At 37.9% G+C, this 27229-nt stretch overlaps 1 protein-coding gene across 2 annotated transcripts in view; it reads left to right on the top strand.

Moving 5' to 3' along the window:
* The window catches only part of RASSF8 (Ras association domain family member 8), a 97756-nt gene that overhangs the window by 24387 nt on the left and 46140 nt on the right, over window positions 1–27229 (top strand). Inside the window, exon 2 of one of the 2 annotated variants that reach the window (XM_087814751.1) lies at window positions 7421–7496. The exons of the other annotated variant lie outside the window; for it this stretch is intronic. The gene's annotated coding sequence lies outside the window, so the exon portion shown is untranslated. The remainder of the gene's footprint in view (window positions 1–7420; window positions 7497–27229) is intronic. 2 annotated transcript variants of the gene reach the window in all.

Raw genomic sequence — 27229 nt, 5'->3', positions numbered from 1 at the left:
TGAACTGGTATGAACTGGAATGTGGTATGAACTGACCGAAATCCACAATACATCATGTGAACTATTCAGTCTTGCCTCTTGGCTCTCTTTTGCTCAGCCAAACTGAACATTATTAACACAGCATTACATTCAACATCGTAATGTCTCAGCAAGGGAAAAGAGTACACCAAACTAAACAAAAAATTGGGTAACTCCAGAAATGATCTAAGGAGTTTCCTTCGTTTAGGCACTAAGGCAGGAAATGATAAGGTTCCAGAAATATGTAAAGTATAATCTGCACCAGTGCCTAGCGTAAATAGTGTTTAAAGATAAGGGTACTCTTTTCCTCAACTTAACGTAGCTTTATTGCTTATGCTTTTCTTTGAACTGAAATGAGGACATTTATTCAAGATTAACATACATTATGAAACAGCTCAATTTAGGAAATTAGATAATTGTTTAAAGCATACTTGAATGAGCCAACATACTATAGTAATTTTCAACTTCAGAAGCAGAAGATTCTTTACCCTCTCTATTTTTTCCCTTTTTTAATGTATGCTGAAATTTGCCTATCAACTCATGTTTTAAACAGAGAATGAAAATCATTGTCACTTGAAAGTAATTAGTGTTATTTTAAAAACGAATCCCTTTTGCACACTTGAACTTACTCTTCATTCTGGTAAGGTCTTTTTAACATTAGTTCTCTGAGACCATTAGGAAAAAAAATGGGGGAAATTTTAAAACATCCGTGCAGACAACCTTCCAGTCAGAGCCGCCAGGTCTTTACAGCAGTGTTGGGATTTTTCTTACTGTCTTGTAGCAATATTGAAACATGGTTAATTGACAGCAGGAAAGCAGGCTCATGAAATCTGATAAGCTGAGAAGAGGTTAACTAGAGCGATGTTTAGTATTTAGAAAAATTTCTAGGGTGAGTGGTGACCAAAATCAATATTTAGGATTTCATTTGTGTTAATACAAAAATACAACTTAAAGCCACAGGTTTGTTTTTTAATTAAATTTTTTTCTTTCATTTAAAAAATCGTCCTCCTATCCCCCAATAAATCCTTCCTTGTATGAGGAGAAGGAAAGGAGAAATTTGTATTAGCTGCCTGTCTGCATTGCCATCTTGGGAAGTAGCATGTCAGATTCCTGCTTTATCTAGATCCTCCTCCTGGCCTTCCCTTCATCCTCAGTTACTGAGTGTGCCAAATTTGGTGCTAGGTGCTGGGACTGCAAAGAAGAAATGAGACAGGATTCACTGGTACAGCAGGGGAATGGATCTAATATGTAACACAAAACACTCGATACCTCCAGAGAATCCTTTTATTGTGTTTAGAGAAACTATCTGTTGGACTATTTACGACTTTATCGATTTTATTACCTTTGTAGTTTACTTTATTTAAATTAAAAAACAGTTATCTTTTTGACGTTTCCCTGGTCTTAGAAAGCAGCTCTTCCAGGGGTGTACCCATCCTACCTAAATTCTTCTGCAGATGCACTGTGCCTCCAACAGAGCCTGTACTTTCCAAGCCACAGTAAAGACAGCTTTATAATGTCTCCTTTGCAGAAGGAACCTACTTCCTTTTCTATTCCTCAGGTCTTTTTCCCTCCCAACATTACCATCAATTCAATGTTTTCTCTTTAAACTTTGGCCCAGCCATGTGTTCTTTCTTAACCACTGGACCACACCAAAGATCACACTATTCCTTTGTCAGTGCTTGCTTGATGTCCTAATGTCCTATTTGTCTCATGTGTGTTCTGTAGAGAAACACAGCTTCTATTAATATGTTTATGTTTGTTCTTTAATCTATATGTACTTAATAGTGGTCCTTTTGGTTGACTCAAATTGGAGTAATCTTCAATAAAGACACCTAGATAATTTGATGAATATTGATCAAAACTCTGAAACACAGCTCCCTGGTGTATGCGATATTAAAGTGTTAGGTAGGGAAAGGAGACCCTATCCAAGTAATCAATGGATAACTTGTCTAGTAAAGTTTATTAAATGCATTTTTCAAACTGATCTAAACAAAAATGATTGCTTGGCTATTTAAAAATAATTGATCGTATTATTTGCTTGTCTTATCATTCTCCTTTGCTCTCCTGATTTCCTGCATGGCATTTAATTACAAATCATAAGACTAACAATGCATTTCAATTCCAATGGTTTATGGGTCAGTTTATTAGCCCAAAAGGGAAAGGTGCAGGAAAGAGTGTGGGTTATGTGAACTAACCAGGGATGGGAGTCTGGTAGAAAAAAGCAAACACCTGAGTTCAAATCAGGGTTCCACCATTCGCTGGCCATGTGAACCTGGAAAGGTACCAGATCTTTCTGAAAACTTAGTTTCCTCATCTGCAAGATGAGTATTGTAGGATTTGCCTTCACAGGGCTGTGAACAGTGTCTGAGTTGTGCAGCGTGTTTCCTGGCACGCACTTACTGAGTGCCTGCTATTACTTCAAAGGCAGGAACTGGGTTCAGATCAGTCTTTCTGAACTTCAGCTTTGCCATCTGTATACTAGGACTTTTAGCATTCATATAAAAAAGCTCAAAGTTTACAGCCACATGCCAATGCAAAGAGTTACTTCATGAAGGCTTCCATCAGGATAGGCGCTCAGCTGTCGTTTTTCCTCTCTTTCGTGCTTACAAATGTGTATTTGGTATTATTATGAACAGGTGTTATCTGTGTCTCGTAAGTATTGCATAGTTAGTGGAAAGAAACCCGTATCTTATCTACCTTTATAATCCCTACTATATTTTAAATATAGTAAGGACTTGGTGAATGATTATTATATGAATAATTCTTTTTTATTCCTGTTGCCCTTTGCTTTGCAAACTGATATAGCTGATAACATCATAATGGATTGATTTCCACAGAACTTTTATTATTCTAACATTTCATAGGGAATATGTAAAACCTAAGATATTTTTCTTACTGGCATTGCATATTGCTTTTAGCAGAACTGAATTATATTCAGAGATATAGAATGTCTCTGAGTTTTGAGGTTAAAGAAGGAAAAACCCCTTGACTGTTCCTACTCCTTATTAGAAAAACTAAAAATTTAGGAGAATTTTATTTTATTTTATTATTTATTTATTTTTTTAAAAATATATCTTTATTGATTTGAGAGAGAGGAAAGGAGAGGGAGACAGAGAGATAGAAACATCAGTGATGAGAGAGTCATTGATCGAGCCCGCAACCTGGGCATGTGCCCTGACTGGGAATCGAACCCCGATCGCCTGGATCCTAGGTCGATGCTCAACCGCTGAGCCACGCCCGGCCGGGCTTAGGAGAATTTTAAATTTGCATAATATTCACGATTTTAATTTATTTTATTGATGCAAACGGATATTGCTTTTGAAAATGTACTGTAACATCTTATTTACAGTTGAATATTTATTTATAGTTGAATATTTGTATGGATTTTTTTCTTTTCAGTAAAAAAGATTGCGCTTTTTTAACTTTTGAACATCTCAGGGTCACAGAGTAGAGAGTAGCTGGCTTCTTCCAAAACCTTTAGACTTTTTCTTATATGACCTAAAAGATTTGAACAACCAGAGCAATAAGCTCTTTTCTGATTTCTACAGTAATGAAAATGTCAGTGTTGTCCATTGATTATCCATTCTGCTGGGCCTAATTTGAAAGAAGAGAATATACCACATCAGTAGTCATTAAGAGACATTAACAAGCAAATGAAAGGCCTGCATCCTTCACTTCATTTGTGAAAAAAAGGAAAAAAAGACACTACCTCTTGGAAACTGTAACTTACTTTGCTCTTGAGTTCTTAATCATTCTGTTTTGCTTATGTTCAGTGTATTAAAATTGCAATAACCTGTTACTGTGTTCATTTACATCAGTAACTTCTATTTGCATTCTTTAAACTAATTTAAGTAAAGACTTGGAGGAGGTGACAATAAATTCATTAGTTATCTGTTGCTGCATAACAGATTGCCTTGATCCTAGGGACTTAAACTAAACATTTTTTATCTCACCTAGTTTATTTGCATCGGGAATCCAGGAATGCCCTAGGTGACTGGCTGTGGCTCAGGGTCTTTCATAAGGTTGCAGTCCAGATGTCATTCTAAATCATAAGTAGTCTATGGGAAGACTTGACTGGGGCTGGAAGATCTACTTCCGAGGTGGTTCACTCACATGCCTGGCAGATTTGAACTGATTGTTGGCAGGGGGCCTCAGTTCCTTACCATGTGGACCTCCTCGTGGGGCTGCTGATACGTTCGTATAACATGAGCAGTTGATCAAAGAGAGGAAGATGGAAGCTGCATTGCCTCTCATAACCTAGCCTGGAAGTCATATGTTCTTTCCATGATATCCTACTGGCTATGCAAGTTAACTTCGCTCATTGTGGGAGGAGAATACACAATGGTATGAAGACCAGGAGGCCTGGGGATCTCTGGGGGCTGTCTTAGAGGCTGGCTACCAAAGTAGTAGAATGCCTTATCTTTAGCCCATATTTTGAAGTGTCCAGTGAATACTTTTAATTTTATCAGAAATATCGTAATATAATTATTGGAGTATAGAGGTTTCCAATTTTTACCCCTTCCGTTTACTCCAAATTTTGCATGTTGGTATATGCTCATTAATGATTCATTTCAACTGCTTATGTAACAGATATCTCTCTTCCAGACATGTGGCCATGGGAGAATTATATCTAGATAGAAGGAATCATTTAGCGCGACAAGGTTTTCACTGAACAACCCACTGCTATACTGTAAAACCCTGTGAATTCATTAAGCCTCTTATGTGCTGGGCAATGTGAATGCCGGTATCAGTAGCAAATGTCTCTGCCCTCAAGCAAAGGCAAACATGACAATGGAGATACATACTGGAAATGGCGAGCTCAATTGTTTAAGATCATGGGCTCTGAAGTCCATTTGCCTGAGTTCAATTCCTGGTTCTCCTATTTAATAGCTGTATGACCTTGGACCAGTTATTTAACCTTTCTGTATATTTTTAAAAAATATATCTTTATTGATTTCAGAGAGAGGAAGGGAGAGGGAGAGAGAGAGAGAGGGAAACAGCAATGATGAGAGAGTCATTGATCGGCTGCCTCCTGCACGCCCCCAACTGGGGATCAAGCCCGCAACCCGGGCATGTGCCCTGACCAGAAATCGAACCCCGATTGCCTGCATCCTAGGTCAACGCTCAACCACTGAGCCACGCCCGGCCGGGCAACCTTTCTATTTAGTTTTCTGACATTCTCTTATTACAACTTACCTACCTCATAGGCTTGTGAGGATTTAGGAAACAGTGCCAGTGAGTACTGTTAGCCAGTCTCTTGGAGACACCTGGAATAATCAGTTTGGATAAGGGAAGGTTTGCAGGGAGTGTGAGATATTTGAGTTGACTCTTGGAGGATAAACTGGAGCTTGTTCAACACAAAAAATTGGTAAGGTCTGGCATGGGAGACAATTGAGGCCTCTCAGGAACTTGAGAGGTGAGGACACGTGTCCAAGAGCCCGAGTCCCTCCCTTCTTGTCAGGTTCGGCATTTCCCACAGGCAGCCAAGCACATTCCCAGGATACCGGCAGGACTGGGACACTTCCCATCCCATCCTATCCCAAAGAGCCTTGACTCATCCGGAATTTTACAATTATAAAAATCTAAAAAGGAGAGATGTTAATGTCAGCATATGTGTCAGTATCATTTTGAATTGTATATGAGGCAATAGATGTCATAACCTCCTTGGCCTTTAAGGGTCTGGCTCTGGTAGTAAGAACTTTATTTCATGGACAAAAGATGATTATGCCAATTTTAGAAACTCCTTGTCAACTGCCCACTTCCCACTTCCAAAAGATTTCCTTGAAAACAAAGCTAAAAAGAGAGGTGAGGCTTTAAAGAAGAAAAGATGGGTAGGAAAAGAGATTTTGATTTAACTGAATAAGAATCCCTTTGCCAAATAGGCTGGATTCCAGATAGTTTCCAGGCCCAAGGGTGGGAGTTAGGTGGTCAGTCTCTTTTGTGTCTTCTCACATGGTTCTGAACTCGCCACCCAGTCCTCTCTTCCAGCAGGGTTGCCCCTTCATTGCTTCTCTCATGACATCGCCCTCCCTGGACAGCCCCTTTTACTGAGCAGCACATGAGCCTCAAATGTGTCTTTCCTCTGGCTTATTTAGGAGATAAGTCAGTCCATTGAAGCCAGAAGGCTCTAACCCATCTAAGAGGATAAAACAGGAATTCTGTGATTTATCTAGTTGGCTTAAAGCCTTTTCATTTTCATTAGAAACAGTTTTAATGTGACTGCTAGTCTCTTTTTCTTGTAAAACTTGAGAGCATGCACTCTAGTGCACCTTTGCACTGCAGCTATAACACTATGTAAAAAATAATCCGGAAGTGAATGGCATTTTTATAAAAACTATTAAGTTATATGAAGTGTTAGTCCAGTTACCAGATTTGGGGACAATGTCTCCATTCACGGTTAGAGTAGCTGAGCAGGGAGAACCCAGGTATGGAAGGGGACACTTTGGTCTAACGTCTCCCTTCCTCAGTTGTGTGTGAAATTTATATATTTTCTGATAGCTTCCATCAGATTTGGGGTCCTCGAGCTCTTCTTACACTATTTCTTATTTGATATTTCATACTATTTCATAACTAAGAATTTGATTGTAACTTTTTTGGTGGCATTTTCTCTTCATAATAAAAGTACTTCAGTTTCTTGGTATATTAAAAATATGGTTGACGGAAGATGGTCTTGTTACTAAAGTAAACCCTTCTATAAATAAATGCAGAAACATCTGTTAAGAGCATAGTCTGAATGTAGCAGACATAAGAATTGCGTCAATTCTCGCCTTGTAGCCAAGATTTCTTTCCTAGGCTTTCTTTGTAACTAACGTCATGGCAGTTTCACATTCTCACAGCATTAGGCCATAGAGTGGTCAAAAAACTGGTGCCAAGTCACCTTCTTTCTTAGTTAGCCAGTGGTTGTAATTTGTACTCACCAAGGAAAAGTGCAGCATGCTTTTGTTTTTATTTTTTAGCACCAAAAGCCTGAGCTCTCTCCTCCAGCTTCATTTTCAGGCCTTGACCTTAGGCAATTTTCCAAATGTCTAACTGTTAAACTGCTTTCAAGAAATTATTGTGGTATTGCAGGGAGCCTTGGTCAGGAGAAGAAGGCACGCAGTCTTTCCTAGAACACCATGGGCCCACCAAGTAACCTTTTTAAGAAACAACTGAAATTCCTTTTTCAAAGGCACAGAAATACTAATTGAAACCAAACCAAACAAACCCACTCCACAAGTACTGCAGCTCAAATGACTAAAGGGGAGGGTCAGAAAGGGGAGGAAGAAGTCTTCTTGGGAAAACTGTTTGAAGCCGAAAGCTTGCGTATTTTTACTCTTCAATGATTATACGTTGCAACGGGGTGATTTAGCATTTTTAAGATAAAAATTAGCCAGGCCTGTAAGAACACTGTGTACCTTTTCAGGTGCCTGTGCCTGGTGCTCTGCCCTTCCTCAGGACTACCTCACACTCTTCCTGCTTGAGGATCCCAGCGTGACAAGGTGAGTCTGTATATTTGTACTCCTTACTGCATCCTAGAATATCACTTATGGGGACTTAAAAAAAATGTGGTTTTTTTTAAGTCCCTATAATGTGTTTTTAAAAACACTTTTTTTTTTTTAAAGTATGGGAGACTTTTATAGATTGTGTTCCCTATTGAACTCTTAAGAATCATCATTTGTAAGCCTTTTATTTAGGAAAGTGTCAGTGTGGTTAACAATGGTATCTTTTTTAAAAAAAAAAGTTTTATTGATTTTTTATTTTTTTTAGAGAGCAAGGAAGGGAGAGGGAGAGAGAGATAGAAATATCCATGAGAGAATCACCTTTCGGTTGCTTCCTGCATGCCCCCTACTGGGGATGGAGCCCGAAAGTCCCTCCCCTCCCCCGACCAGGAATTGAACCTGCGACCTCTTGGTGCATGGGACAAGGCTCAATGCACTGAGCCACACTGGCTGGGCAACATTTTATCTTTTTGCCACTGTAATGTAAATCCTAGGTTCAAATTGGATTGACGCTACTAGCATCATGAAACTACTTTGGGTTCCAAATTTGGAGTCTGAGGCAAAATTTTACAGATTGTATCACCACTCTAGGGCTTCCTGGATACTATTCTACTAATGCTTTAAATGGACAGACAGCCTCTTTTAAAGCAGACACTTACATATTTCTAAGTGAAAGGCTAGGTTTTGATAAGTCTGAAATATATCCTGTAGTTTGCGCTTCCATCTCTTTAGTAGTGCCAAGAATTGGCTCCATTAAGTAAAGAGGGGCACAAAATCCCTTGAGGTGAGAATATCCCACTTGCTGTTTGTATGTCTGATGTGCATTATCTCTTACGTCTTGAACATTAGAGTGACTTATTGGTCCCAAGAGGGAAAATAATTTGACCTTGTTTGTAGTAAGTGAATTACTTATAAATAACTGTTCACATTTTACAGGTGAGTAAACTGTGTAAGGGCACCAGCCAGCGTGCTCTCTCATAAATTACTTATAGTCCCTCATTTGCAAGTTATGTGCTTGCATTTTTGCCTAGCTGATGAATTTCGAAGGTCTCACATACGTTAATTTCTCCCTGGAATAAAGAAGTATAACCGTAGAACCTTCCAGTAATTACTAGACTATGTGGAAGGAATGGATTCCTAAAAGCACTAGTCCACATTCTCCCTGGTTCAGTTGTTCTGTGGGCTCTGCTACATTGCTTGTGGATTAGGAAAAACCATGACTAGAAGGCCACATGTGTTGAGAGTAAATGATAGTCTTATTGTAATAAGGCAATTTTATTATGTCCCTGTGAGACCTGAAAATTCCTAGTTGGGCCCTGCTCCTTTTAACGTCATACTGTTTGTAGTAGTCTCGAGGAAAAGCATAAGGAAAAAAAATGTCTTATGCAGCTAAACTGACTAAAGTTCTCTCCATGATTACACACTTAAATTTTAGTTTTAGCTTCCATTGCCAATAAAGCTGTTCCATAAACCTTTCTTTTATACATGAATTATTTCTGTTTAAGAGGATTTATATGTTAAGTTAGACCAAGAAGGAACTATAGTTCAAGTTTAATGTTAAGGGATTTTGTACATTTGAGTTTGAATAATTTAATTATTTTGTTTCTTTTATGGAAGATGTGTAAGTTGCTTGGAGTTTGCTGCTGAACAGTTTTTATTTTTTCTGCTGTTTCTGCTCAAAGGCTCAGTACACTAAAAATTCAATGACTTTCATTATTGACCTCAAGTGCAAAGAGGCTCCTTTAACACACTGCTTTGTTTTCCTTTTTAAATTAAGTTTTGTTTGTTTTACATAAATGAAGGCTCCTGGGCTAGGGTATAGCTAGCTATGCATGAAACTTATAAAACTTTTTGCCTGTGTTGGTTACTGAAGTAACCCAGCTTACTCGTAGAAGGGGAGGGTATGTGAGTTCCCCGTCTTTCTGAATGAGGCATCTCATTTTAGTCATGCTAACTTTGATGAGCAAAGCCAGCTTGCGATTCTCAGTATTACTACACTGTAAAAGAACTTAAGTTTTTTTTTTTTTTTTATGGAGCTACTTTTAATTTTTAATGCCATGCAATCAGATTATCTCTACTAAATCACATTTTCTCCATAAAGATGCAGATTTCCCCAAGCCATTATTCTTTTAAAGCATGATAATAGAGAGTAACTCACAGTTTATCGCAAGGCATCTTTGTTAGGTTTATAAATTTGGAACTGTGAGAGCAAACTTTAAAGCCCATATTTTCTATTAAAAAAACCCCACAGATTGGGTAAAACAAATAAGACTTTACAGATTGTTTATTTGCTTCTCTTTCTGTTTGTACTAGGGCTTCCCCACCCCCCTTTCCTGGTACCTTCCTATAAAACCATTAGTGAGGGGGAAATAATGGTAAGTAGGGTTTAGCTCTGTGCTCTTCTTTCAGAATGGCCTTGCAGGTCATCCCCGTAGTTCCGGGGCGAAGCCGATGGGGGTGATATACTGTGCCTTTGGTAGTGAGGAGCAGTTTCAGAATAGTCTCAACATTTCATATTTTAAGCAGTGTATGTGCGCGCTTTCAGGTTGGGTTTTCTGACCCATGTAGACTTAATGGAATTTATTTTTTATATGCTTATAGTTGGTTTTCATGCTTTAGATTAGGGCATTCCTGAGTAAAAGTGGTGAAGAGACGTTTATTGTTACAGGTAATTCGTGCGCACAGGTTTTAGGAGGCTTGAGATGATCTTATGGAGAAAACAGTTCGGTAGGAGGGGGGACGTTTTCTGAAACTTAAGTTGTCATAGTAACCTGCCTCGTACTTGGAACCCGGGCCTGAAGAATCTCAGTGACAATAAACATTCCAGTCACATTCGTCATCTTTTTTTTTTCTTCTTCCAAGAGAGGAGCCAACTATTGTGACCTAATTGTTTCATTTCTGTTTTTAGAACATGGGCAGCGGTTTGCATTTTTGTAACATTTTGAAACTTCCCTGGTAGAGTGAAAAAGAAAAGTTTAGCTGTTTATATTTGAAGTTGACATTTTTTGATAATGTATCTCCAGCTCATTTCAGATGGTAAGACAGGTTCAGTATACTCGTTACTTAATGAAGAAAGAAACGGGGTTTGAAGAAATGGCCACATACATTTGTTAAATGCAAGTCTTAATAGTAAGAATATTGGAATCTGGTTTTCATGGAATGTTGATCTGGGAATGTTTTTACTTTCCTAATATCAAATTGTTAATATTTTTATTTGATGGCCTCTTGTCCTGTTGTCTTAAAGCACAAGTGTATTTTAATAAAAAAAGATGAGGTATCGTTTTTATTAGCAGAGTTAAGTTTACTTTGAGAAATTTGTATCCAGGCATTATTTTTAGGTATGCCGTCTTTCACAAAGGACAGTAGAACGTTTTTCCTAAATAAAAAGCTTTTTATCTTTTGCTTCTCTCTTGCCTTTTGCAAAATACTGTTTGCTAATCAAGAAGATTTGCAGTTAAAAATGTTCTCCATAAGTAAGGAATGTTCAGAGAAATAGGAGGTAAGGACGTGTGTGCCCATTCACTTTAGGAAACTTGGAAAATAAGTTGGAAGAGTTTGTGGCTAGTCTAATAAAAATATTCAAAATTAGAAGTTATGGGATATAACTATAGTTATCTGTAGATAAAAAGTGATAATATTTTTGTAGGTGCTTTTCCACATATGTATGAGAATCCTAATCAAATGAGTGATTCTTTTAAAAACACAAATCAACAAAATTTAAATTTTAAAAAGTGTAAAGATAGATTTAGAAAACCTAAACAATCCATTTACTGGCAAAATGTGAAGGGAAATAAAATCACTCGTTATCTCACTGTTTAGAGAATTCTACAGTTAATATTTTATGAGAAGTATCTGTACTTTTTTAAAACAAAATTGGAATCAAGCTGTCAGTAATGAAAATACTAAGAATGATGAAACTGTAGGATTTTATCTTCTATAAGCAGCTGTCATCACTACTGTCTAAAATAGCTCCGAAATATCAAGCTAGCATATTAGGAAAAGAGGACTAAAAGAGAGAAGTATTAGAAAGTTTAAAATTATTTATAGATAATACTAAATCCCAAGACGATCAACTGAAACTAATAGAGTGTAGTGAGGTTCCATTTAAATAATGTAATATGACCTACATAGTAATAACAGTTCAAAAATATGAGGAAAAAAGAGCCCATTCATAGTAGAAACAAAACGCATGCTGAGGATTAAACTTTGTAAGAAATGTCAATGGCATGTGGGAAGGAAACTATTAAACTTCACTGCCAGGATGTGGATACTGTTTCTAGATACGAAGACAATTCATTAATTATTTTCATTCTCTTCACATTTATTTGTAAGTATAATATAATTTTAATCAAAATCTCAGAAGTAATTTTTTACATATCAGTGATTCTGAATTTCATTTTTATAGAAAAAATAGCCACAAAATGCTTATATAAAGAGGAATAATGAAGGAGAACTTGTAATGCTAGATTTTATAAACTGTATGATGTTCATGAAATAGACATATATTTGGAAGAGAATAGAAAGCTCGGAAAAATGTTGTATTGATAAAATGCCATTATAAATCATATAAAAAGTATAGTAATAAATATACTAAAAGAGAATGTCCATGAGCATCTGCTGGATTTAGGAAAAGATAAAGTAAAATATAGTAGCAGAGGTTAAAAAAGAGTGATTCATATATATAATTACATTAAAAATACATCAAATTTAGTATATGTCAGATCACAAAAAGTATTCTCTCTATATGTAATATATATATATAAAGAGTTAATACCCACATGTAAAGAATTATTTCAAATTAGTAAGGAAATACTCAGTGCCCAATTAGAAATTCATTTGTAGTGCTTGGTAGACAGTTTAAAAGGAATGTAAACAGATGTAGCCTAAAGATTTGTTCAACCTTAATACTTAAAGAAATATTATATTTGGTATACCAATCATATTATTAAAGATTCAAAAACATGTACATAACCCATATGTGTGACCCATACATAAAATGTAACACAAGCAGACCTGTGTAATTCCTAATGTTGGCAGTGGGAGAAGTAAGAATGCTCATATGATGCAACTAGAAGGTAGACTGCTCTGCAGCCAGTAATAGCATCTGTCTGTCCGTCTACCATACCTAGCTACTTACTTACCCACCTATTTATCTAGTTTAACTATTTAATTAAATGGAAAAAGTATAGTAACTTAAAAAGTGACAATACAAGGGCATGATATGAATTATAATGTCCTTATATTGCCATATATTTTTTAAAGTATATTTACATAGAAAATAAATAAGAAGGCAATATACAAAAGTGCTAATGATGATTATTTCCAAGAACTACAGGGAAATAATAATATTTGTTAACTCTAAATTATTATTATAGATTTTCTAAAACAAACATATTTATATTCAGAAAGTTGAAAATGGATTCAGTTTTTAAAAAAAACAAATATCTGAGGTTTCATTTTATGCCTTTTTGACAAGTATATACTTACTGTAAAGACGTGTTTTTTTGTGATGGACTATACACAGAAATTAATAACAAGGGGATCCTTAGAGTCCTTGGGCAGGGCTGAACAGACTGCATTCCTGGCTGCCATTCACATTCGACTATGGTCTGTACCGGTGCATTTGGTATCGTGCTTCCTGGAAGTGATACATCTGTTTATATCATGCATCCCTGGAATGATAAAGAGCATTGTGTCCCTATGTTTAATGTATCTGGAAACTGCACACCTGTTAATTCTCTTGTCTGTCTCTCTAAATTACTTCAGCTATGCTATTGGATAAGTTTTATGTATAGGTGTTTCTGCTGTGTTGTGTACTTACTTCCCACACTTCCTTAATGTATCTTTATAGTTCATCAGACGAGATATTGTAAGCGGTGATCATAACTAACTGCACAGGTGGTTCCTCAGTTTAGAGTGGAGGGTTGATCTCCATTGTTTGAATTTTTTGACATTGAAAGGTATGAATGATATGGTTGAACCGCACCCACTTGTCCCTGTAAACTCTCCTGTGGTATGTTTTTTTTTCTTTTGTGCTTTCCTGTTTTTTAGATGAGTCATAGTCTAAATAGGAGAATTTTTTTTTGGTAAATATTTCAAGTATGAATTTTCCTATGCATCTAATAGACTGTGTGAATCAAGGGCATGTGTTCTATGCATCAGCCACAGAGGTATTTTACTTCCTTGGGGGGGGAGAATCTAGCTGAACCTTGAAAATTGATAGAATAATTGATAATATACATACCAAATGTGTTTTTCTTATAATTTGTAAATAACTTCTAATATTACAAAACTGGAGGAAGTAATAGGCCTCAAGGTTTGGATCATTTGTGAAAGGATCAAACATTACCTTCCATAGTTCCCTTCATTAGCAAATTTGTGTTCACACCAGACATTGCCCAGTTTTTAGGCTTACAGAGAATCTACTGCGAGCGAGACAGGTAGTAAATAAGTATAGTCATGTCATAAATTATGCAATAGTGGAATGAAGAAGGTGCTGTGGGAGCACTTTAACTGTGTAGAGGTTAAGGAAGGCTGCTTATGGATATTGCTTGAGCCAAGTGTCTAAAGGTGAGTAGGTTTTTAGGGAGTGGGGAAAAGGCCTTCTAGAACAGCCTGGCACTCAGTATATGCAAAGCCTAGAAAGGCGCATAGGGCATGATGTGTCTGGGGACAAATAAGTGCAGCTGGGTGTGAACACGAGTGTAGATGGGAAGGAGATGACTAACTTAAAAGACAGGATTCTTATTCTAGTTTTATAGGAACACTCTTTTAGGGGCTCTGGGATTTATGGTAATTAATTGAAAGGATCAAAATTATTTAGAAGTAGACAAAGTTCTAGTTGGAGGATAAGTAGAAGTATTAATGATTGGGAGTAACCTAACTTCAGATATCTCTAAGCAGAAAAGTAACTCATGCTTTTTATTCTTGATAATTTGTGTATAATCTCAAGAAATTAAATATGTAACATATTCTCATGTTCAAGAAGATATTGCTACTTTAAAATGTTCTTCCTTGTAAAATTAGATATAAATAGGTAACATTAAAAGCTATACTGTTTCCAGCAAGTTGATTCAATGTTCCATTCAGTTTGTTAATATTTTCTCCTGTGAGCTGCTCTAGTCACTAGACAATTTTTTGCATATTTTGCCTTGTCAGAATATGAATTGTGTAAAGGGAGAAATAATTAAAGATTGCTTTTGGGGTGGGGGGGGTACAGCAAATAATGCTTTTAGAAAAACAGGCTGATATTAACTGTTATTTTTATTCCATTTTGCTCCCAAAGATCATTTGAATGTACACTCTCAATCTTTCTATTACACCAAGAAGTAGAAATGTAAGTTGTGATTTTTACTGTTAACAAAACAGTAATTTTATATAGTAATATTTATATCCTGATGTGAAAAATAAAATAATGTCATGTGGGTAACTTCACCTGAGCTCTAGGACTGTCTTGCCTGCTTCATTTTGTATTTTCCCGATGCTACACCACCACATATTTCAAGCATATACATAAAATTGTAATTTTATTTTTCACTTGAAAAGCACTTTGGAGATTTGGCTTTGATGGTAAAGAAACCAAGACTGAGTTGGAGACTGATTTACTTCCTCTAGACATAGTCTTTAGGGCAAAAACTCTTCTCATCTTTGTGGTCCCACTGCCTAAGCAAGTAGAGAAAGATCAGTCCAATAGGTGAATATATCTCTTTATTCTCAGAGCTTGAATTACAACTCTCATTCTTTCCAGTCAGTCCAGTGTTCTTTCCTATCTACTGGTACTTTCTCATCTGATTTTCTACTGCAAAATGGATTTCCATAGCAGCAGAATTCCCAAGGTTTCAAGGTATGTATAAGGCGTAGCTGCCGGCTATCATGACTCTACCCTCATCTCACAAGAAAGCCAAGCTCCTCAACACATTAAGACAAGGGGGTTTTCTGGGCTGAGAACCGATGGATATGCTGGGATATTCCTGAATGAATTGGAATTCCACACTCACGGTGGATGGCACTTTGTGTTTTTCCGTATGTTGACCACACTTCTTTTGATAAAACTACAGAGTCAAGACTTGCTGTAGGATCGTAGACTTCATTTCTAGAGCAGTCTTTCTAAGCAAGAGTGGTTCCACCATCAGGTGTCTGGGAAATTTGTGAGGGCATTTTTGGTTGTCACAGTAGTTGAAGGGATGCTCCTGGCACTTGATGAATGGGTGCCAGGTGCCAGGCATTCTGTCATGCACAGGACAGCCCCACACAGTGGAGTGAATGAAAAACCTAATGAAAAACCACAGTTGAATGTAATTTTTTACTGAAATGAAAAGCGTGGGTATAAGAGACCAGGGGTATAAGATCTAGAGTTCCTTTTAAGACATGTTGAGTTTGAGGTGTCTACTGGACATCAAAATGGCAAGGTTGACTTAGACATCTGAAAGTGAGACTAAAGTCAGAGAGAGCCAGAAATATAAATATGGGAATTGTCAGGTATTTCAAGTTATGATCAAGTTGAATGAGATCATCAGGGAGTAACTATAAGTGGAAAATAGCAGAGGACCAGTGACGGAGATCGGGGACGCTCAGACATCAATAAAGCTCCAGGAATAGGAGATTGAGAAGGAACACCGGTGAGGCTGGAGGACAACCAAGAGGATGCAGTCCTGGAGCCGAACGCAGAAAGTGCATCAGGAACGGGGAGGGATGTGCATTGATGCTCAGATTTAGCAACGTGGAGGTGACTGGTTGACCCTGACAAAAGTGGCTTTAGTGGCACGATGGAGGTGCGAGCCTGATGGAAATAAGCTCCGTTGAGGTGGGAGGTGAGAAAATGAAAAGGGGACAGGGAATGGGAGGTAGCCGGTAGAGGGAGTAAAGTCAGAAGGGAGCTCTTTTGTTTTTGTCTTAAGATGGGTCATAATGCTCCTTCCTTCCTTCCCTAATCCAGCACAGCAGTCAGTGGGGTAGAGCGGAGATGCTGGAGCTGATACGAGGGGCGCCTGTGACCACATCACTGGCTCTCCAGGCACCTGGCGTCACGTAGCCTGAAATAGCTGATACGTGGATTTTGAGGCCCAGGGACAGGAGACTTTCTCAGTCTCCAGTGTTTGTTCCTTTTCTGTTTGAGGAAAGTTGGTCAGGCACCAGCCAAGGGCTTAGATTTTAGCCAGAAACTAAATTAGAAATTAGTGGAAAAATAGAAGGTAGAGTAGAACCGATTGCTTCTCCGTAGGCAGCAGCTCGGAAGCAGCTGCAGTTTTCCCGTCCTGTGCACTGGGCCCATTTTAGCCCCTGGACTTGTAAGCAGAATGGCGCAGGTCCTTAGGATAAGGGAGCGAGGCGCCCACAGGGCGTACGGGGCACTCACTCTGAGTCCTGCAAGTCCAGTGGTGGCATTTGAGAAGGGAGCCTCCTTACATTTACACCCTAGGTACCCCAGCTTGCTGCACCCCGATCCCCCTGGCCCTGAGAATGGGTGCTGTCGTTTTTTTAAGGGACAGTAGGAAAGCTCTCTTGCCCTAATTATCTCTTTTTATGTTACCAATTAGAGACTAATTTAATGTACTTTGGTTAGTTAGCGAACATGAGGAAGACTTGGTGAAGAAGAAAAACGTCCTGGGCTGCAGCATTGCACCGTTAGTGATGGGGCAGAGCAGGGAATGGTGGGCTGGGCCTTTGGATGACCAGGCAGAGGGTAACAATGAGGGACTTCTGGATACCTAAGAAGCAGGGGGGAGGGAACTGGGAGATAAAAGGGAGACTGGTTAGGCTCAGTCCTACGTATGAATACCAGACTAGAAACTGCCCCTCTCCAGATGAGTACTTTTGTCACTTTTAAGTGTTTTAAGGGCCCTGGTACCATCATGTCTTTCCCTCTTTGGAATCCAGAGGTGGTTATCGCTTATTTTGTGGGCCCCTAAGAACTGAACTTCTTGTTCTGCCCAAGATCTCCTGAGATCTCCTGAGGAATTAGCCATCTTTGTACCTCAGAAACCAGAAGCCTCCAGCAGCATCCACAGAACCCAGAGAATTCTCGGGGCTTTGTGTCTGGGATGGTGGACATGGTCCTCAGAGGGAGCTGCAGTGGCAAAGGTGTAACAGAGAATCACGGATGTCTTGACCACGCTATTTGAGTGGACAGATTCTCATCTGAAGAACATTTAGGATAAAACGTGTAGAGATGGTGCAGATGTGATTGTGTACAAGATAAGTAGTCACCTGAAGGAACAGCGGGGAGCGATGTACAAAGACGGATCTGAAGGACTTCCATCAAGAGGAGGTGTCTCGAGGGGCAAGCAGCAGACACACTTAGAGGGGATGGAGGTGGTTAGAGATAGGGCCAGCGATCCTCTTGTAATTAGAAAGGTTGACAATTATGAGACTGCGGAAGAGACTATTGAACTTAAAAGTGGGGAAATTTTCTTTATTTCCAAGTGGCTCACAGTGAAAATTGGAATGGCAAGGAGTCCATGACTAATTACAGATGAAGTAATGATCCTAGTTTTTATATCTTGGTGTTTCCCTGCATAATTTATATCTTTATATATTGCAGCCCCATATGAATGAATCTGGTAGCAGTAAGACAGAAGTTTTTATTGCAGTTTCTTTAGGATGCAGCCTGATGACATTTTGGTTTGTGTCAGCCCTATTTCTAAGAGCTGACTCGGCCGCATGCCCATGGAAAGAAGTCCCCACTGAAAACGGTAGACTTGACTTTGGTCAGTACTCCATAATCAAGAGGCCCCTTGAGAATTTCCTCAGAACCTCTTTTCCAAAAAGATTAGCCAGATGTTTCCCGGAATAGCTGCCCTCTTCCTGACGAGCAGTGTGACTTCTGATAGTGTCAGTTACTCTTCCAGGCCCCGTCTTCCTCTTCACCTTCAATCCCAGAGACACCTGAGTCCATCAAGTAAATGTGACGACGTGACTGATTAATTAATAGAGACTGACGCATGAACTTCAGTGATAACCTAGTTAAAGCTTCTGAAACAAGTATAAAATATATCCTGTATAATTATTTGTTTTATTAGATGGTAGAGAGTTAGTTCAGGGTTTAAGCGTTGGTTGCAGACTGCCTTGATTCAGATCTTGACTTCCCCCTAGAGGGCGTGTGATCTTGGGCACAGTTTAGAACTTCTCTTTGCCATGGTTTCTTTTTCTAAGAGTAGGGATAATAATGGGGCCTATCCCTTGAGATTATTATGAGAATTAAATAAAATAGTACATGCAAAGCACCTAGAACAGTTCCTGGTATATGGTAAGTACCAAGTATTAGAAATGACTCTTTGAAAAGCTGTCAGGCATTTAATATTTTAAAAGTGAGAAAACCTCCCAGCCGGGCGTGGCTCAGCGGTTGAGCGTCGACTTAGGATCCAGGCAATCGGGGTTCGATTCTCGGTCAGGGCACATGTCCGGGTTGCGGGCTCGATCCCCAGTCGGGGGCATGCAGGAGGCAACCGATCAGTGACTCTCTCATCATTGATGCTTCTGTCTTTCCCTGTCCTTTCCTCTCTCTCAAATCAATAAAGATATATTAGGAAAAAAAATTTTTTTTAAAAAGTGAGAAAACCAAATCTCTTCTTCCCCAAATAACATTATAACTGCCAGTGAATATCTTAGTGTTGATTACGTGAATTGTAGTTATTCACCCTTTTTTTTGGTGGCTGTAAATGGCTTCATGTGTCTCTGAGGACAGAAGAATAAGAGGAATCTCCCTGTCTGGCCTCTCACCAGTATATTGCTCTTGACAACCAAACGGAACTGTGCTCATGTATTATATATTATTACTAATCATGTGAGTTGAATTTTTAAAAGTTGGTGGGGACTGTGGTTAGTCTCCACATTTGTTTTTTCTTGAGCATCCTGTGTCCATCTTTCCTTCCATGGGAGCTTTAACAGCTGTGTATTCTGTCTTGGTGCTCTGTCCCTCCACCCAAATTTATAGAATCAAAAAAATGAAAGAAATTGTATCTCCCAGAGTAAAAAAAAGAAGATGAAATTTCCATGTAGTCAGCAGCATGTTACCCATGGGGTTCTTTGTTGGCATGCGCTCGTCCTCAGGGAGCTTGGCCCAGTTTTTTACCCAATAAAAAGGGCAGAGTTCTCATGTGGTGTGCCCACAGGACTTCCCTCCCAGCTTCTCTCTCGTTTCCGGTAATTCAAGTATACTTTATAAACCATGGGAAAATGTGGCTTCTTTAGTGAGAGCCACCTGGTGGGACAGCACTTTAGTGCTCATAAAACTCTTAAATAGGTGAGTGTAGGTTGATGCTCAAAAGCAAACTGAAGAGAAAAATATTCTTATCAGTGTTGTACAGATGAAGAAATGACCCTGCCTGAGTTTAAGGGAGGTCAGGGTTACACGGTTAAAATTAGCAGTGAACCCAGGTCTGCTGACTCTTGAAATCCTGTGTCCTTCCAGTTTTTTTGCTTCCCAGTCAGATTCACTTAGCTCACTAAAATCATGCAATAGGACCCGGACTAGTAGCCAAGCCACTTGTTCATTAGAAATTATATCCATCGAGTTAGAACTTCAAATAATATCCTAAGATTTGACACTTGTTAACTATTGAAAACTTCGCATTTTTAATAAAAAGATGTAGTTTCCTTCTGGCTGTATTGTTCATTCTTCCTGGTTATGTGTATAAGCATTTTTAAACTAACTTTAACTTTTAAAGGTTGGGTTTTTTTTCCCCATTACATGTATATTTTGTCACTAAAGTGATTTCATGTTGATAGAAGTCTGTTTTCTTTCAATGTGGCTAGTGTTGAGTAGGCCTAGATTAAGACCCTGAAATTCTCTACAGAGTGTAATTACCAGTTTTTGTCCTATACTTGCTAGGTGGGTGAGTGGTCTCAGGAAGAATAAAGTGGTTCTATTTTGAAACCATTATTTTTCTAAACCTCACTCTAAGCAAATGGCACATTTCTCTGCTGCATGGACAAACCTCAGACCTGTAGCACTGGTTCAGGAGTTTGAGAGTGGACCTTTATTGCTTCGTGGGGTTGTGTCCGTGGCCTGCTTGAGCTGCCAGTGCCCCGGCTCAGCAGATGCAGCCCCAGCTGGCTGGTGCCATGTGTCCCATGACTTGCTGAGAGCTCACTCACTAAGCAGCAAACTTTGGCAGGGACCTGCCTGTGTCAAGATCATATTCAGTGGTCGGTCACAAATGAGTTCCGAAACACTCGAAGTCCTGTGGTAATACTAGCAATAGCTACTTTTTATTAAGTAATTATTTCATGTCAGGTTGTTTTTAAGTCTTCATGGTTATTGTTATTTAGCTCTGACAAACTTAAGGATTATTATTCCCATTTTACAGCCAAGGAAACTAGTAATTTGTCTAAATATTAAATGGTAACATCGGGATTTGAATTCAAGGCTGCCTGGCCAATAGCTCCCATACTAGGGATGGTAAAATATGTCATGTATATGGCACCTGTGCCCATGGCAGACATGATTAATTGATCATGGTGTGTTCATGCTGATAATACCAATAATCCTTTTCAGCGCTGCGTTCTTGGCATCTGTAATCAGTCACGTACTAGGCAAGATAAAACATATCTGCTATCCTTGACTGTAAATGTATCTGTATTAACTTTCTTCTAAATTCCAGTGTGTGTTGAAATTGGGCCAATTTGCTTTTGGAAAATAATAAATAATGTAAATTATTGCATGTTCTATATCAGAAACAGGCATGCAGTATTTTTCTATAGAAATCTTGATTGGTCTGGATAATTGAATTTAATGCAGATTAAATTCTATTTTAAATAGGATATAAAAGTCACCTCCATGTCAAAAAAATCTTAGGCAGGTTGATTACTGATTTATAATATTTATTTATTTGAACATTTTCTCAAATGGATATTTGAAATAAAAAATTTTGACGGTGCTCATAGAGTGTTATAATGAAATTTGATTTTTTTTATACAGAGACCAGAAACTGGCTGTGAAGTCTTCATTAAATTTTTATCATAGATCAAAATACTAATCCTTTAAGAATTAAATTTAAAGCTGTTGTTATGGCTGCAATTGTGGGAATAAAAACTTGTTAGGATTCGGTTTATTTATTTATTCATTTATTTATCTCAGTCCTTTTTCCTTTCAGACCTACCTTACTGCTACTTCAACTGAAGATAGCATTTTTATAAAATATCACATATGGTCAAATAAATGTTCCAGTGTTTCCTCTTGACCGGTTGATGTAAAGGGCTCCACCCACTGTTGTAGGACCGTTGAAGAACATCTTGGCACAGGATTCAGGGTTAGAGTGTTTGAGCCAAAGAGCAGTCATATCTATAATAATAAATTGCCGTTCCTGCCTGCTCCTTAGTGTTGAAATTTCTGGAAAATAAATGTGCTCTTCCTTTTTATCCCTTTGAAATCTGAGGCACAAAACTGAGAAACAGAAAAATAACTTATATCAAAATATATTTCCATAGATATGCCACTGACCAGCAAAGAGATTGAGGTGAGATTTAATCCAAATGAACGTGTGAGATCATGGAAAATTGCGTATATTTTGTGTGTATCTTTAAAGTTAAGTAACATTATACTTTGTTACTTATCTCAGTTTGAAAAGAAATGAAAACTTTCCTTATGTATTCTTGTACTGATGGTAGTTAGGAGAAGAAATTATATAATACCTAATGTTAAATGACCTATTATTGCATTGAAAGAAATGCTGATTTGAATGTGCTTTTTGGAAAAATAAATAAAATTAAGAGAAAGAACTCATTAGTAGTGTGTTTCTATAGTCACTCTGTTTGTTCTTAGTAATACGTTTCTCTTTTTTCTTTATCGATAAGGTAAGGTCCTAGCTATTTATACTTTGAACACAGGAGACAGTGCTTCTCTATAACACTGAGACCACAGACCCACTAACTCTGACTAATGATTACTTGGACGTGCTAGTGGCCGGTTGGAGTTTATAATTTGTTACCAAATTACTATTATCTATTTTTTCACCCTATATTTTGCCTGTCAAGCAGTCGTATTCTCCAAAATTGGAGCATCAGAACCTTCAACTAAAGAGTTTAACTAGAGGCAGGAAGAGCCTCTTTTCCCTTGAAACACATAGAAAATGTATTCATTTTCATTTGTTTTAAACTTTTAAAAGCCTGGAAGTGATTAAGGGCTGTTGTGGGGGTTTGTTTGATGGATTAATTGGTTGGTACTTTTGTTTTGTTTTATTTTTGGATTGTATAATGAATCTTCCTGGTTCTAAAGTCTAACTGGTGCTTTTTCTTTGATCCATTTATATTGGTCCTTTAGATTAAGGATTAGCTTCTTCCTCACCTGGCATTTTAAAATCTCTCAGCAATTTTGGACCATAGCTCACATGTCCAGGATTTTTCTTATAATGTAACCTTAATTAATCTGATTTGGTATCCTTGCTGTCTGTTCTAGAAAGTCACAGTTTGGAATATGAGGGATGGCATGGGTGGGGGTGTGGGAGAAGGAAGGTGTTTTTTACATATTAATATTTTATTGAAGTATAATTGCCACATAACATTATATTAGTTTCATGTGTATGACATAATTCTCTATTTGTATTTATTGAGAAATGATCACCACAATAAGTCTAGTTAACCTCTGTTTCCTTACATAGTTACAATTTTTTTTTTTCTTGTGATGAGGACTTTTAAGACCTACTCTGTTAGCCTGGACGGGCGTGGCTCAGCTGTTGAGCATCAACCTAGGATCCAGGAGATCACGGTTCGATTCCCGGTCAGGGCACATGCCCAGGTTGCGGGCTCGATCCCCACTGGGGGGCGTGCAGGAGGCAGCTGATCAGTGACTGTCTCATCGCTGATGTTTCTCTCTCTCTCCCCCCTTCCTCTCTCTGAAATCAATAAAGATACATTTAAAAAAAAAAATCTACTCTGTTAGCAACTTTCACATGTGCAATACAGTATTATTGACTATAGTCACCATGCTGTATATTACATCACCATGACTTATTTATTCTATAATTGAAGTTTATACATTTTGACCCCCTTAACCCATTTTGCCCACCCCCTACCTCTGGCAACCACATTTTCTTTATGCATTCATCCATGAATTAACACTTAGGTGGTTTCCATGTCTTGGCTATTATAAATAATGATAACATGGGTGTGCATTTATCTTTTTGAGTTACTGTTTTTACCTTCTTCGGGTAAATAACCAGAAGTGGAATTGCTGGATCATACAGTATTTCTTTTCTTTTTTTTTTTTTTTTAGGAACCACCACACTGTTCTCCATAGTGGCTGCACCAACTTACATTCCCACCAACAGTGCACAGGGGCTCCCTTTCCTCCATAGTCTCATCAGCACTTGTTATTTTTTACCTTTTTGATAGTAACCATTCTAACAGGTGTGTAATCTCATTGTGGTTTTGATTTGCATTTCCTTGATGATTAGTGATGTTGAGCATCTTTTCATGGACCTGCTGGCCATCTATATGTCTTCTTTGGAAAAATGTCTATTCAGATTCTTGGCCCATTTTTTTTTTTTTTATTGGATTGTTTGGCTCTTTGCTGTTGAGTTGTCTGAGTATTTGGATATTGACCCCTTATCAGATATACGATTTGAAAATATTTTCTCCCATCCAGTAGGTTGCCTTTTCATTTTGTTGATGGTTTTCTTTGCTGTGAAGAAACTTTTTAGTTTGATATAGTCCCAATTATTTATTTTTGCTTTTGTTGCCTTTGCTTTTGGAGCCGGTTCCAAAAAATCCATCACTATGACCAAGGTCAAAGAGCTTCCCGCCTGTTTTCTTCTAGTTTTATGACCTCAGGTCCTACATTCAAGTCTTTAATCCATTTTGAGTTAATTTTTGTATATGCTATAGTCTAGTTTCATTCTTTTGCATGTGGCTATCCAGTTTTCCCAACACCATTTATTGAACAGACTGTCTTTTCCTCATTGTATATTCTGGGCTCCTTTGTCTTAATTAATTGACCATATATGTGGGGGTTTATTTCTGGGCTCCCCATTCTGTTCCAATGATCTGTCTGGTTTTGTGCCAGTACCATACTGTTTTGCTTACTATAGCTTTGTAGTATAGTTTGAAATCAGAGATTATGATGCCGCCAGCTTTCTTCTTGTTTTCTCAGTATTGCTGTGGCTATTCAGGGTCTTTTGTCAGTCCATGCAAATTTTAGGATTGTTTGTTCTATTTTTGTGAAAAATGCCATTAGGATTCTCATAGGCATAGCATTGAATTTGTAGATTGTTTTGGATAATATGAGCATTTTAACAATATTAATTATTCTAATTTATTTTCATTTATTTCTGTCTTCCTAAATTTTTCATTAGTGTCTTACAGTTTTCAATGTACAGGTCTTTCAACTCTTTGGTTAAATTTATTCCTAGGTATTTTATTCTTTTTGATGCAATCATAAATGGAAGTATCTTAATTTTCTTTCTGATGGTTCATTTTAGGAGGAATTTTTAAAAAACCAACACTGTTATCTACATAAAATGGTCTGTGAGAAAGAGCTTTACAAATTCCAAAGTCATGTGCAGGTTTTATACTGAATGATAAAATTGCTTTAGGTAGTTATAAAGATAATATATAAAATTAACAGCCTTTTTTTAGAACTTAAGTTGCTTATGAAGCTGTTGGCAGTTGTTTATGTCAGCCCATTTAATGAGGTGTGGAAATATTTCCTTTCCCATTTTTTTGCTTCATGCTATTTGATTTGTATTTGTCCTATTATATAGATGTTCATTTATATAATTTACTCACATTAACAAGACAGGATAGATAATGAAAATATTATCTGAAGCTCATTTGTTAATACCTTTCTCTTTTAATTTCTAGTGGTTTATAAAATTTACTTGATTTTTTAAAAACTTTCTCTGCTGTGCACAATGCACAACAGGTATTTTTTCATGAAAGTAATGAATTCACAATTTTAATATTTCAGCTGGAATTTTTTTCCATATAGATGAATAATATTAACTGAGAAAACATTCCTACTTGTTTTTCTTTGGTTCATCTGGGAGTGAAAATCCATATAGGATTAGATAAATAAAATATTTTTAACAAAAAAGCTTTTTTTCTCATTGCTTTTGTCTTTTTATTACATCAGTATTGTTAATTGTTAGTAGAGATATTTTATTCCAAGGTACACAAAGAAGAATTGTAAAATAAAGCTTTCTATTGCTGGACAAGTTTGGGTCTTATCGGGAGAGAGGAACTGCATTGCATGGTCATTTGAACAGGGAAAGTCTAATATGAAGGAATGTAAATATAACAGAGGGCCGTAAGTAAGAGATTGATGAGATAGAGACTTCTAGAGGATACAGATAGCAGATAACAAGGTATTCTCTTAATAGCTACTACCCTAACTAAGGCTGAGGTAGAATACTCAAAGAAAAAGCCTCTCGGAACTGAGATTCACACCTTGTTGCAGAGAACCTGGCTATGGTTCCCTGGGTGGCAGAGAAGTCACTATGGTGCCTCCTTGATGGAACTTACCCGAAATCCACCCCCTGGAACTTGCTGTGGAAGTATCTTACCGGAAGCACGAAACCATAAAACCACCCAGAGCTGGCGCTGGGGAAGCTGCCCATCATACCGGCCTCTCCAGCGCAGGAGCTGGGCACTGGAGAGACTGCATTTCTGCAAGACCTGCACACTGGGGAGGCCGTCCGCGCCCTGCCATGGGAGCTGCTGCTGCAGAAACACACCCACCAAGGAGCGAAACCCCCTTTGGCCTTCTCTGGTGTGTCTCTCCAGTGCCCTCTCTTGACATGGTGCAATCATGAAAGAAAAGGTATTTGAGGACCCAGATCCATTTCCATAGAGCAGGCAGGCCAAAAGGATTAATTTGGAATTTAGAAGCAGTAATAACACAACCTGTTAGATCATCCGTGACAAAAGCCATTTTCCCTTTTCCATGGACTATGATAGTCGTCTGTGAGGTCGCTTGATTTCACGTCTACTAAAATGTCTGTAAAAGGCATGTGGATTGTTAGACATATGGGTTTATTTAACTTCTAATGTAATGTATTAATGCTATAGAGCACATCTTTACTCTTGAGGAGAGTACTCAAGAATGTCGCTATAAAAGCTGATTTTTATTATTTTTAAGTAAGAGTTGCTTCATTTCATCATGCTGCTTGCCTGTATCCGCTAGAATACAAACATCCACGAAATGTTACATAGGTCATTGTCAGCCGCCTTTGAAGACTTCATTCTTGCTTCAGGTACTTCGAAAATAGCTCTAAAAACTTATTTAAAAATTCTTGACATTATATAACTAGACTGAAATTTTATAACATTCTGCTTTAATGTGACTTATTGACAAATAAAATTCATGAGCTAAAAAAGACTCAACCTAAAAGCAAGAAAAGTTTCTAAAACAAAGTATGTATCTCAGCATGAGTAGCCAACCAGAGAACATGGCTTTAATTTCTTGGAGAATCATAAAGATGTATGGAACACTTAAAATTATTTAAAACTTGAAATCACTGAGCAGAAATTGGGGAATATGGGAGAACCAGCAGAAAGTAGCTGTAGGTGGACCAGCATTGCTCTAGTTCTACCCACCCCCAGAGGAGAGTGGGCATTGAATGGATCCTGGGCCAAACCAAGGGTATTGATCTACCTACCGGAAGACCCTTTCACTGAATTTGGAAAATCAGATCCAGTCCCAGATCTGCTCTCTGATGTTGGCCCCTGTGTAGTCAGTTAAGTTATTTAGAATAACTACTTCATGAATGGTTTGAGTAAATATATCCAAAATTGCCCAC

This window comes from Miniopterus natalensis, chromosome 2 (assembly GCF_054644295.1).
Source record: "Miniopterus natalensis isolate mMinNat1 chromosome 2, mMinNat1.hap1, whole genome shotgun sequence".
Taxonomy (NCBI): domain Eukaryota; kingdom Metazoa; phylum Chordata; class Mammalia; order Chiroptera; family Miniopteridae; genus Miniopterus; species Miniopterus natalensis.
The sequence above is the reverse complement of the archived record's forward strand: the minus strand, read 5'-3'. Positions and strand labels throughout refer to the sequence as shown.